Genomic DNA, 14,389 nt, shown 5'->3' with positions numbered 1-14,389 from the left:
GTTTTGGAAACAAATTAAAACGTACAACTCTGCTATCACTTCCAGCATAAATGAAGACAGAAAACTAAACAGCTGTTGTAATTTACAGATGGTAAATGGCCTGTAGTTGTATAGCGCTTTACTAGTCCCTAAGGACCCCAAAGCACCTTACATATCCAGTCATCCACCCATTCACACACCGGTGACGGCAAGCTACATTGTAGCCACAGCCACCCTGGGGCGCCCTGACAGAGATATTTAATTCCAAATGATTTGACTGCATCATTTGAGTTATGACCCAAACTCTCTATCAACTTTGTGAATAAATTCACGTCCCCCTGTGACCTCATAATTACACCACAGTTCAGATAGCATGAATGAGTCATGAGGTCACACCAACAGTGACAACATCAGCAGTGACATCACTAAAGTTGCCAGGTGAGTCCATAAATAGAGCCCGTGACGTGGAGCAGGTACCGCCGTTTTGGACCTTGTCCCTGCAGCAGCCCCAAAGTGAGCCAATGGAGAGAATAGCTCAGCGCCTAGAGCTCCTCATAGAGCAAAATAGAAGGATTAATGCTAGGATGGAGAAACTTGAATGGGAGTTGAGTGCACTAATTGAAGAGAATGCGACTGAAAGGAGGCGTGAGAAAGCACCACAGAGTGCCCTTGGCAACCTACGTCTAGGTGTAGGCATAGGTCTTGCCATAACGGGCACCATCCTCGGTGCAGCTTACCTGTCCACCTTGATTGGCTTATCTTGACATAATAACTATACTGTGCTCTATTAGATTATTCTGTTATTATATGTTACCTTATATATGTAATCAAAGTAGTTGAATTAGAATACTGCTGTAGATCACATTATACCCTTTAATATAGAGTGTGTGAGCTGTATGTAGTTTAGTTCTCATTATACTTTTGAGTTAACAGAACATATTCACATATTAGTTCATTAGATAAATGTGCATCACTCTGTATCCTTGATCTGCTGGGAATGTGTTACACTGTTTTCTTGACATGCTTAAGTGTTGAATCATGAAGAGAAGGTTGTAAGCAGGAGACTCTGTGTCTAAAGACAGGGGAGATAGATAGACCACATTCCACACCCCCACCTTACAGAAAGCAGAGAAACAACTGCCGAGGTCATAACTTAGGCGCTGTAACAGAGAAAAAATGTGATGTTTTGGCTTTTACGACTAGCTGGGGGCCACTAGAGACTATAAAAAGCTGAGCAACTCGTCACCATTTTGAGACATGTGCCTGACCCTCTGGTAGCATCTCTCCCGTCCGGACGTTGTAATGCTCTTATTGTTGAATTGTATGGAAATAAATGATTGTTGATTGAGCATTTATACACCGAGTATTGTCCTTCCTTCAGCCCAAAGATTCAAAGAATTGGGAGATTTCAACAGCTCTCATTTATGTTCAGCTTTATTTTGCCCTCACCTCCCAACCAGCCATGACAGAAGACTGCCCCACACTGAGCCTGGTTCTGTCACAGGTTTCTTCCTGTTAAAAGGGAGTTTTTCCTGTCCACCGTTGCTCATAGGGAATCACTTGATTGTTGGGGTTGTTAGGTGGGTTGTTTTTTTATTTGTAATTTGCTAATTAAAATAAAGAAAAATTATATTTAAAAATATATATTAATTGCTCTGTGTGTTTACTTCAATGAAGACGTGTATTGACATGAACAAAGTGCAGTATTCCAAGATGGCATCAGAGTTTTAACACCTTTTATACTCATATTTTTATAATTATGTTAAGTTTAAAAGCTCAAAGATAATGACATAGATGCATCTGTTTCTGTTATTATCACAAGACCAAATTGGTCGCACTCTAGGGCCCTGAACAATTAGTTAATATTGTTCATGAGACTAAAGTCAGTGTAAATATATGTGGCCAATATTCTAGTTATTATATTAATCATTATAAGTTATTACAGCAGTGAGTTTGAACTCTCAAATCAAATCACTTATTGTCACATCACATGTGCAGGTACACTGGTACAGCACATGTGAGTGACAATAAGTGATTTGATTTGAGAGTTCAAACTCATCACAGGTACACATGTGATGTGTACCTGCACATCACATGTGCAGGTACACTGGTACAGCACATGTGAGTGAAATCAACCCGTTCTCACTCCCGACGCGCAAAATAATGACGACAGAAACACACACTTCTTTTTTTTTTTTTTTTAGTTTATGTTTTATTAGTTTTCTTATTTATACGACATATACAACAAATTCAATTTAATCACCGTGAGGGGGAAAGCAAAACCAAACCGAACAACAACAGAAGAGACAAACGGACCAAAACAAGACCAAACAAAACACAAGAATAAACAAACCAAGAAATACAATGACATTATACAAAATCGGGCCTCCCATTTTGTACATATTTCAACCATTTCAACCAATATTCTTCAAAAGAGTCCGCCTGGCACTTTAGCCTAAAAGTTATTCTTTCCATAACAAAGATATTATATATCACATCAATCCATTCATCTATGGTAGGAATATCCTCTTTAATCCAAGGGCGAGTTATGGCCTTTTTGCAAGCTGCCGACAGCACACTGAACAAATACTTATCCGGTTTGCATAGATTAAGACTCTCTAGGTTGCCTAGGTACAATAATGCAAAATGAAATTGTATTTTCTTTTGGAAGATTGTTTCCATGACCTTATGTATTTCCTTCCAAGATGGAACCACACGGGGACCTTCCCAAAAAATGTGAAAATGATTTGCTGTTGCATGTCCACAATGCCAATGGATTTTTGGGCTGGGGTAATAAAATAACGAAATACATTCTTCCAGCTGAATTCCCTCCACGAGGGGGAGCTTATTACTGATCACTGCTGCCTACAAATCCCATCCCATTCCTCTCCTGTTAAGAATAGATTGCTCTCTGTTTCCCATCTTCCTTTAACATATCTTGTATCATGACCCCGTAGATTGATCAGTGAACAATATAATTTGTAAATGACTTTTTGATAGGGTCCATCTCTATATGCATTCTCGAATATATTTATAATCTCTTCATTCCCAGTCGATAACTGAGAATTTTTTAGCTTCTTTTAGAAGCACACACTTCTTACCGAAGAAATGAATATTATTTTACAGTGTTGCTGAATCACATACCACCATGCCAATCAGATTACTTATTCCATGTGAGGGTGAGGAGGTGACCCTCCTGGATAAGATGGTGAAGGTTTGCTGCGTTTTGGTGAACAGTGTGATAAAAAAAAAACTGATGTGATGTTCTATAAGGTGGTTTTAATAAAAAAAGAGGCAAAAATTAGTTCGTTTCTTTATTCAACTTTTGAACAGTGGTGCTAACCCTAAGCCTAACCCTAGCCCCTAACCCTAACCCTAAAGGTTTGCTGCGTTTTGGTTAACAGTGTGATAAAAAAAACTGATGTGATGTTCTATAAGGTGGTTTTAATAAAAAAAGAGGCAAAAATTAGTTCGTTTCTTTATTCAACTTTTGAACAGTGGTGCTAACCCTAACCCTACTAACCCTAGCTGAACATAAATGAGAGCACAGTATAGTTATTATGTCAAGATAAGCCAATCAAGGTGGACAGGTAAGCTGCACCGAGGATGGTGCCCGTTATGGCAAGACCTATGCCTACAACTAGACGTAGGTTGCCAAGGGCACTCTGTGGTGCTTTCTCACGCCTCCTTTCAGTCGCATTCTCTTCAATTAGTGCACTGAACTCTCTTTCAAGGTTGTCTATCCTAGCATTAATCCTTCTATTTTGCTCTATGAGGAGCTCTAGGCGCTGAGCTATTCTCTCCATTGGATCACTTTGGGGCTGCTGCAGGGACAAGGTCCAAAACGGCGGTACCTGCTCCACGTCATGGGTTCTATTTATGGACTCACCTGGCAACTTTAGTGATGTCACTGCCGATGTTGTCACTGTTGGTGTGACCTCATGACTCATTCATGCTATCTGAACTGTGGTGTAATTATGAGGTCACAGGGGGATGTGACACAACAGAGAGATGAATCTGGCATTGATATTTGACATCACAACAGAGAGATGAATCTGGCATTGATATTTGACATCACACCAGAGAGATGAATCTGGCATTGATATTTGACATCACACCAGAGAGATGAATCTGGCATTGATATTTGACATCACAACAGAGAGATGAATCTGGCAGTGATATATAATGCCATATATCAAATGATCACTATGGCATTACTGAGAGTTGAAAAACTGTCTAAAGTCTTTCATCTTTAATAAAATGATCAGCGTTCTGCTCTACCAGGTGTAACAATTGAGTTTAACATCCAGGCATCCATGAAAACGGAATTTATAACATTTAACGGAGTTAGAAGTTAGCAGGGAGTTAGCTCGCTAGCTTCTATCTGAATACAATATAGCATGTCCTGACTGCAGGGTTTTGGAAACAAATTAAAACGTACAACTCTGCTATCACTTCCAGCATAAATGAAGACAGAAAACTAAACAGCTGTTGTAATTTACAGATGGTAAATGGCCTGTAGTTGTATAGCGCTTTACTAGTCCCTAAGGACCCCAAAGCACCTTACATATCCAGTCATCCACCCATTCACACACCGGTGACGGCAAGCTACATTGTAGCCACAGCCACCCTGGGGCGCCCTGACAGAGATATTTAATTCCAAATTATTTGACTGCATCATTTGAGTTATGACCCAAACTCTCTATCAACTTTGTGAATAAATTCACGTCCCCCTGTGACCTCATAATTACACCACAGTTCAGATAGCATGAATGAGTCATGAGGTCACACCAACAGTGACAACATCAGCAGTGACATCACTAAAGTTGCCAGGTGAGTCCATAAATAGAACCCGTGACGTGGAGCAGGTACCGCCATTTTGGACCTTGTCCCTGCAGCAGCCCCAAAGTGAGCCAATGGAGAGAATAGCTCAGCGCCTAGAGCTCCTCATAGAGCAAAATAGAAGGATTAATGCTAGGATGGAGAAACTTGAATGGGAGTTGAGTGCACTAATTGAAGAGAATGCGACTGAAAGGAGGCGTGAGAAAGCACCACAGAGTGCCCTTGGCAACCTACGTCTAGGTGTAGGCATAGGTCTTGCCATAACGGGCACCATCCTCGGTGCAGCTTACCTGTCCACCTTGATTGGCTTATCTTGACATAATAACTATACTGTGCTCTCATTTATGTTCAGCTTTATTTTGCCCTCACCTCCCAACCAGCCATGACAGAAGACTGCCCCACACTGAGCCTGGTTCTGTCACAGGTTTCTTCCTGTTAAAAGGGAGTTTTTCCTGTCCACCGTTGCTCATAGGGAATCACTTGATTGTTGGGGTTGTTAGGTGGGTTGTTTTTTTATTTGTAATTTGCTAATTAAAATAAAGAAAAATTATATTTAAAAATATATATTAATTGCTCTGTGTGTTTACTTCAATGAAGACGTGTATTGACATGAACAAAGTGCAGTATTCCAAGATGGCATCAGAGTTTTAACACCTTTTATACTCATATTTTTATAATTATGTTAAGTTTAAAAGCTCAAAGATAATGACATAGATGCATCTGTTTCTGTTATTATCACAAGACCAAATTGGTCGCACTCTAGGGCCCTGAACAATTAGTTAATATTGTTCATGAGACTAAAGTCAGTGTAAATATATGTGGCCAATATTCTAGTTATTATATTAATCATTATAAGTTATTACAGCAGTGAGTTTGAACTCTCAAATCAAATCACTTATTGTCACATCACATGTGCAGGTACACTGGTACAGCACATGTGAGTGACAATAAGTGATTTGATTTGAGAGTTCAAACTCATCACAGGTACACATGTGATGTGTACCTGCACATCACATGTGCAGGTACACTGGTACAGCACATGTGAGTGAAATCAACCCGTTCTCACTCCCGACGCGCAAAATAATGACGACAGAAACACACACTTCTTTTTTTTTTTTTTTTAGTTTATGTTTTATTAGTTTTCTTATTTATACGACATATACAACAAATTCAATTTAATCACCGTGAGGGGGAAAGCAAAACCAAACCGAACAACAACAGAAGAGACAAACGGACCAAAACAAGACCAAACAAAACACAAGAATAAACAAACCAAGAAATACAATGACATTATACAAAATCGGGCCTCCCATTTTGTACATATTTCAACCATTTCAACCAATATTCTTCAAAAGAGTCCGCCTGGCACTTTAGCCTAAAAGTTATTCTTTCCATAACAAAAATATTATATATCACATCAATCCATTCATCTATGGTAGGAATATCCTCTTTAATCCAAAGGCGAGTTATGGCCTTTTTGCAAGCTACCGACAGCACACTGAACAAATACTTATCCGGTTTGCATAGATTAAGACTCTCTAGGTTGCCTAGGTACAATAATGCAAAATGAAATTGTATTTTCTTTTGGAAGATTGTTTCCATGACCTTATGTATTTCCTTCCAAAATGGAACCACACGGGGACCTTCCCAAAAAATGTGAAAATGATTTGCTGTTGCATGTCCACAATGCCAATGGATTTTTGGGCTGGGGTAATAAAATAACGAAATACATTCTTCCAGCTGAATTCCCTCCACGAGGGGGAGCTTGTTACTGATCACTGCTGCCTACAAATCCCATCCCATTCCTCTCCTGTTAAGAATAGATTGCTCTCTGTTTCCCATCTTCCTTTAACATATCTTGTATCATGACCCCGTAGATTGATCAGTGAACAATATAATTTGTAAATGACTTTTTGATAGGGTCCATCTCTATATGCATTCTCGAATATATTTATAATCTCTTCATTCCCAGTCGATAACTGAGAATTTTTTAGCTTCTTTTAGAAGCACACGCTTCTTACCAAAGAAATGAATATTATTTTACAGTGTTGCTGAATCACATACCACCATGCCAATCAGATTACTTATTCCATGTGAGGGTGAGGAGGTGACCCTCCTGGATAAGATGGTGAAGGTTTGCTGCGTTTTGGTGAACAGTGTGATAAAAAAAACTGATGTGATGTTCTATAAGGTGGTTTTAATAAAAAAAGAGGCAAAAGAGGAAAAAATTAGTTCGTTTGTTTATTAAACTTTTGAACAGTGGTGCTAACCCTAACCCTAACTTTTGAACAGTGGTGCTAACCCTAACCCTACTAACCCTAGCCCTAGCCCCCTAGCCCCTAGCCCCTTACCCTAGCAGGTAAACGGCACCGAGGATGGTGGCCGTTATGGGAAGACTTAGACCTAGACCTACACCTAGAACTAGACCTACGTTCCTTGTTAGGTTGGTAATGTCACTCATTGCTTTCTCACACCTTACACGCCTCTGTTCCTTCCTGAACTCTCTTTCAAGGTTGTCTATCCTATCATTAATCACTGTACTTTCCTCTATGAGGAGCTCTAGGCGCTGAGCTATTCTCTCCATTGGATCACTTTGGGGCTGCTGCAGGGACAAGGTCCAAAACGGCGGTACCTGCTCCACGTCACGGGTTCTATTTATGGACTCACCTGGCAACTTTAGTGATGTCACTGCTGATGTTGTCACTGTTGGTGTGACCTCATGACTCATTCATGCTATCTGAACTGTGGTGTAATTATGAGGTCACAGGGGGATGTGACACAACAGAGAGATGAATCTGGCATTGATATTTGACATCACAACAGAGAGATGAATCTGGCATTGATATTTGACATCACACCAGAGAGATGAGTCTGGCATTGATATTTGACATCACAACAGAGAGATGAATCTGGCATTGATATTTGACATCACACCAGAGAGATGAATCTGGCATTGATATTTGACATCACAACAGAGAGATGAATCTGGCAGTGATATATAATGCCATATATCAAATGATCACTATGGCATTACTGAGAGTTGAAAAACTGTCTAAAGTCTTTCATCTTTAATAAAATGATCAGCGTTCTGCTCTACCAGGTGTAACAATTGAGTTTAACATCCAGGCATCCATGAAAACGGAATTTATGACATTTAACGGAGTTAGAAGTTAGCAGGGAGTTAGCTCGCTAGCTTCTATCTGAATACAATATAGCATGTCCTGACTGCAGGGTTTTGGAAACAAATTAAAACGTACAACTCTGCTATCACTTCCAGCATAAATGAAGACAGAAAACTAAACAGCAGTGACGTTTGTGGGGTTACTGAAGTTTGGCTAGCTGGTATATAATGATGTGCTACGTGACCGCTAGCGACACAGCTACGACACAGCTAGGTCCACCCTACCAGTAGGGTTGCCAACCGTCCCTTAAAATACGGAATCGTCCCGTATTTAGAAACAAAAGTACACGTCCCGTATTGAGCTAATAAGGGACGCACTTTGTCCCGTAATACAGTGAGAATCAAAAGTAGTCTATAAATGTTTATGGAATTAACGCTTTGTTTGAAAACATAATTCCCAGCCCCTCTCCTGCTTTGTGACCAATGAGCTGACAGCACACTTATGACAATTCGAGTATGACAATTCAGATTACCGCTCATCTCATTGGTCGAGGAAAGGTCGCTTACGGAGAAAATACCGGAAGACAACAGATGACCACAACAAGAAGCATGGCCAACAGGGAAACAAACGCCGTCACTGTGGTGCAAGTCTCGGACGACAGTACACCTAAAGCTGGGCAGACACTGTGCGATTTTTTCAGTCGCGTTATTCAGCTCCTGCTCAAACTGCAGGATTGACTCGCAGGGGTTAGAAGTTGGTAGGTCACGATGCAGGTCTCACACTATCCGGTTGTTCAGTCTGACGTCACTAGCCGTGTCTGGGTCTAAACTCCACTGCAGGTCCATATATCAAACGATCACTGTGGCATTACTGAGAGTTGAAAAACTGTCTAAAGTCTTTCATCTTTAATAAAATGATCAGCGTTCTGCTCTACCAGGTGTAACAATTGAGTTTAACATCCAGGCATCCATGAAAACGGAATTTATGACATTTAACGGAGTTAGAAGTTAGCAGGGAGTTAGCTCGCTAGCTTCTATCTAAATACAATATAGCATGTCCTGACTGCGGGGTTTTGGAAACAAATTAAAACGTACAGCTCTGTTATCACTTCCAGCATAAATGAAGACAGAAAACTAAACAGCAGTGACGTTTGTAGGGTTACTGAAGTTGGGCTAGCTGGTATATAATGATGTGCTATGTGACCGCTAGCGACACAGCTATGTTAGCATAATATAAACAAGCTAACTTTTTTTCCACTCGATAAAAGTTAACGTGAGTGTTCTCGGTGGTCAGAAACAAATGTAATCGCATGGCAGGATGCTGTAAAAGGACCAAACTTCAGCCAGGAGAACAACTGAGATAATCCATCCACAATACGAGGTTAGTCATTCATATACTGTTGCATGGGCTGGGCTGTAGTTACATCCTAAGGTTTTAAAAACTGAGCTTAAATAAATGATTAGTGGCAATAAAAGCCGAGGGAGGTCAACAGGGATCACTGACTGTTTTAGGAGCTTTTTGAGATCAAATAGAAGAAAATACAAAACATTAAACATGTTAACAACACAAAAGCCATATTAAACGCAGACTACTTTAGACCCGGAAGTAGGATTCGTCGCGTCATCACTGAACAACCGGATACCGCCCGATGCTCTGATGCGACCTGAGTGCTCACACTGTGCGTCCATAAAATTAAGGTTATAACAGAAAATCTGTCGCTCGCTCTCTCTGTCTCTCACTCACACAGACACACCACCACCATCAACTTTGCTAAATTGCTAATGAAAAACATGATCAGGCAGCTGTGATTTAGCAGCGATGTAGATCCAACTATTTTCACGGTTGTTGTGGTCGTGATAATTTTGTGAGGCCACATCGAAAAGGCTCGGATGAGCTTTTCAAAGTTCTACAAGTTGTGCCTCCATCGCTTGTGTCCAGATCACACGCTGCACAGCCGTGCTGCTCCATCTTTTTCACAGCGTTTACGTGTTTGCACGCGAGCAGTGTGAGCGGCTCACGAGCGATTGATGATCGGGAGCTGGTCGTGAGGTGTTAATCACTTCTCGTTACCCCACGTATACTACACGACGCACGATGAAGGCCAAAATCGGTCCGATCACTCAAAAATCGGCTCAAAATGGGCCTAAAACCGCACAGTGTGAGCCCAGCGTTAGAGCAGCAATGTTTGTTCCCCTCAGAGAAAGGGAAGAATGGGAAAAGGAAAACACCTGGCTGGAAAAAGTTAATATGGGCATGTGCAGTGAATATCAGCGCTATGTGGCCAGAAGTGTGATAATATAATTTATTTTGTGTAATAAACGACTGCAAGGATAGATGATTACAACAAATAGATGACTAATACATAAAAGTAATACATAGATGAATAATGATGATGAGTTAAGATGCGTAATCATGGGAACAAGCGGGTTTTCAAACGGGAGCAGCTGATTAGCATTAGAAAAGCTGAAATAATACCTCAGCTGAAGCCAATTGTACTAAATGCACTAAATGTGCACTGTTACAAGAATATTTTTCTTTCTATTGTTTTCTATTATTTTAAGTTAAGCAGGACAGAGTTCTTTTAAAGAAAGATTTACTTATATTCTCAAAAGTTAAGCATGACAGGCTTCTGTTTAAGAAAGAGACCTGTTTTATGTGTTAATGTTGTCATTTTGAGCTAAAAATAAATGGCTAAATGATCATTTGTTTCACATGTGTTCATATCACAAAGAATACACATCTACTTAAATCAAATTCAAGTCAAAGGGTTAAAAAAAATAATTTCACACACAAAAAAAGAGCTAGAAAATTCACCACACTGGGAAGGGTGAAGACAACTGGGTCGCCCGGCCCTGGCCACGAGGTGTCCCTTATTTATTTTTCAGGGAGTTGGCAACCCTATCCACACTGGAGAGAGACCGTTCAGCTGTGACTTGTGTGGAAAGTCTTTTTCCTTGAAGGGTTACCTAAAAACACACCAACTCATCCACAGTGGAGTTAAACTAAACTATTTGCTAGTTTAGTTTAGTTTTTATTATTTGATATTTTGAATCACAGCAGAGAGACGAATCTGGCATTGATATTTGACATCACAGCAGAGAGACTGGATGTGATGTCAGAAAGATGACTGTGATGTCAGAACCCTCTAAATGTTGTAATTTACAGATGGTAAATGGCCTGTAGTTGTATAGCGCTTTACTAGTCCCTAAGGACCCCAAAGCACCTTACATATCCAGTCATCCACCCATTCACACACCGGTGACGGCAAGCTACATTGTAGCCACAGCCACCCTGGGGCGCCCTGACAGAGATATTTAATTCCAAATTATTTGACTGCATCATTGCGTCTTTGAGTTATGACCCAAACTCTCTATCAACTTTGTGAATTTATGGACTCACCTGGCAACTTTAGTGATGTCACTGCTGATGTTGTCACTGTTGGTGTGACCTCATGACTCATTCATACTATCTGAACTGTGGTGTAATTATGAGGTCACAGGGGGACGTGAATTTATTCACAGAGTCCATAAATAGAGCCCGTGACGTGGAGCAGGTACCGCCGTTTTGGACCTTGTCCCTGCAGCAGCCCCAAAGTGAGCCAATGGAGAGAATAGCTCAGCGCCTAGAGCTCCTCATAGAGCAAAATAGAAGGATTAATGCTAGGATGGAGAAACTTGAATGGGAGTTGAGTGCACTAATTGAAGAGAATGCGACTGAAAGGAGGCGTGAGAAAGCACCACAGAGTGCCCTTGGCAACCTACGTCTAGGTGTAGGCATAGGTCTTGCCATAACGGGCACCATCCTCGGTGCAGCTTACCTGTCCACCTTGATTGGCTTATCTTGACATAATAACTATACTGTGCTCTATTAGATTATTCTGTTATTATATGTTACCTTATATATGTAATCAAAGTAGTTGAATTAGAATACTGCTGTAGATCACATTATACCCTTTAATATAGAGTGTGTGAGCTGTATGTAGTTTAGTTCTCATTATACTTTTGAGTTAACAGAACATATTCACATATTAGTTCATTAGATAAATGTGCATCACTCTGTATCCTTGATCTGCTGGGAATGTGTTACACTGTTTTCTTGACATGCTTAAGTGTTGAATCATGAAGAGAAGGTTGTAAGCAGGAGACTCTGTGTCTAAAGACAGGGGAGATAGATAGACCACATTCCACACCCCCACCTTACAGAAAGCAGAGAAACAACTGCCGAGGTCATAACTTAGGCGCTGTAACAGAGAAAAAATGTGATGTTTTGGCTTTTACGACTAGCTGGGGGCCACTAGAGACTATAAAAAGCTGAGCAACTCGTCACCATTTTGAGACATGTGCCTGACCCTCTGGTAGCATCTCTCCCGTCCGGACGTTGTAATGCTCTTATTGTTGAATTGTATGGAAATAAATGATTGTTGATTGAGCATTTATACACCGAGTATTGTCCTTCCTTCAGCCCAAAGATTCAAAGAATTGGGAGATTTCAACAGCTCTCATTTATGTTCAGCTTTATTTTGCCCTCACCTCCCAACCAGCCATGACAGAAGACTGCCCCACACTGAGCCTGGTTCTGTCACAGGTTTCTTCCTGTTAAAAGGGAGTTTTTCCTGTCCACCGTTGCTCATAGGGAATCACTTGATTGTTGGGGTTGTTAGGTGGGTTGTTTTTTTATTTGTAATTTGCTAATTAAAATAAAGAAAAATTATATTTAAAAATATATATTAATTGCTCTGTGTGTTTACTTCAATGAAGACGTGTATTGACATGAACAAAGTGCAGTATTCCAAGATGGCATCAGAGTTTTAACACCTTTTATACTCATATTTTTATAATTATGTTAAGTTTAAAAGCTCAAAGATAATGACATAGATGCATCTGTTTCTGTTATTATCACAAGACCAAATTGGTCGCACTCTAGGGCCCTGAACAATTAGTTAATATTGTTCATGAGACTAAAGTCAGTGTAAATATATGTGGCCAATATTCTAGTTATTATATTAATCATTATAAGTTATTACAGCAGTGAGTTTGAACTCTCAAATCAAATCACTTATTGTCACATCACATGTGCAGGTACACTGGTACAGCACATGTGAGTGACAATAAGTGATTTGATTTGAGAGTTCAAACTCATCACAGGTACACATGTGATGTGTACCTGCACATCACATGTGCAGGTACACTGGTACAGCACATGTGAGTGAAATCAACCCGTTCTCACTCCCGACGCGCAAAATAATGACGACAGAAACACACACTTCTTTTTTTTTTTTTTTTAGTTTATGTTTTATTAGTTTTCTTATTTATACGACATATACAACAAATTCAATTTAATCACCGTGAGGGGGAAAGCAAAACCAAACCGAACAACAACAGAAGAGACAAACGGACCAAAACAAGACCAAACAAAACACAAGAATAAACAAACCAAGAAATACAATGACATTATACAAAATCGGGCCTCCCATTTTGTACATATTTCAACCATTTCAACCAATATTCTTCAAAAGAGTCCGCCTGGCACTTTAGCCTAAAAGTTATTCTTTCCATAACAAAGATATTATATATCACATCAATCCATTCATCTATGGTAGGAATATCCTCTTTAATCCAAGGGCGAGTTATGGCCTTTTTGCAAGCTACCGACAGCACACTGAACAAATACTTATCCGGTTTGCATAGATTAAGACTCTCTAGGTTGCCTAGGTACAATAATGCAAAATGAAATTGTATTTTCTTTTGGAAGATTGTTTCCATGACCTTATGTATTTCCTTCCAAAATGGAACCACACGGGGACCTTCCCAAAAAATGTGAAAATGATTTGCTGTTGCATGTCCACAATGCCAATGGATTTTTGGGCTGGGGTAATAAAATAACGAAATACATTCTTCCAGCTGAATTCCCTCCACGAGGGGGAGCTTGTTACTGATCACTGCTGCCTACAAATCCCATCCCATTCCTCTCCTGTTAAGAATAGATTGCTCTCTGTTTCCCATCTTCCTTTAACATATCTTGTATCATGACCCCGTAGATTGATCAGTGAACAATATAATTTGTAAATGACTTTTTGATAGGGTCCATCTCTATATGCATTCTCGAATATATTTATAATCTCTTCATTCCCAGTCGATAACTGAGAATTTTTTAGCTTCTTTTAGAAGCACACACTTCTTACCGAAGAAATGAATATTATTTTACAGTGTTGCTGAATCACATACCACCATGCCAATCAGATTACTTATTCCATGTGAGGGTGAGGAGGTGACCCTCCTGGATAAGATGGTGAAGGTTTGCTGCGTTTTGGTGAACAGTGTGATAAAAAAAAACTGATGTGATGTTCTATAAGGTGGTTTTAATAAAAAAAGAGGCAAAAGAGGCAAAAATTAGTTCGTTTGTTTATTAAACTTTTGAACAGTGGTGCTAACCCTAACCCTAACTTT

Source organism: Rhamphochromis sp. 'chilingali' (genome assembly GCF_963969265.1).
Source record: "Rhamphochromis sp. 'chilingali' genome assembly, chromosome: 10".
Taxonomy (NCBI): Eukaryota; Metazoa; Chordata; class Actinopteri; order Cichliformes; family Cichlidae; genus Rhamphochromis; species Rhamphochromis sp. 'chilingali'.
This window is presented reverse-complemented; position numbering follows the sequence as displayed.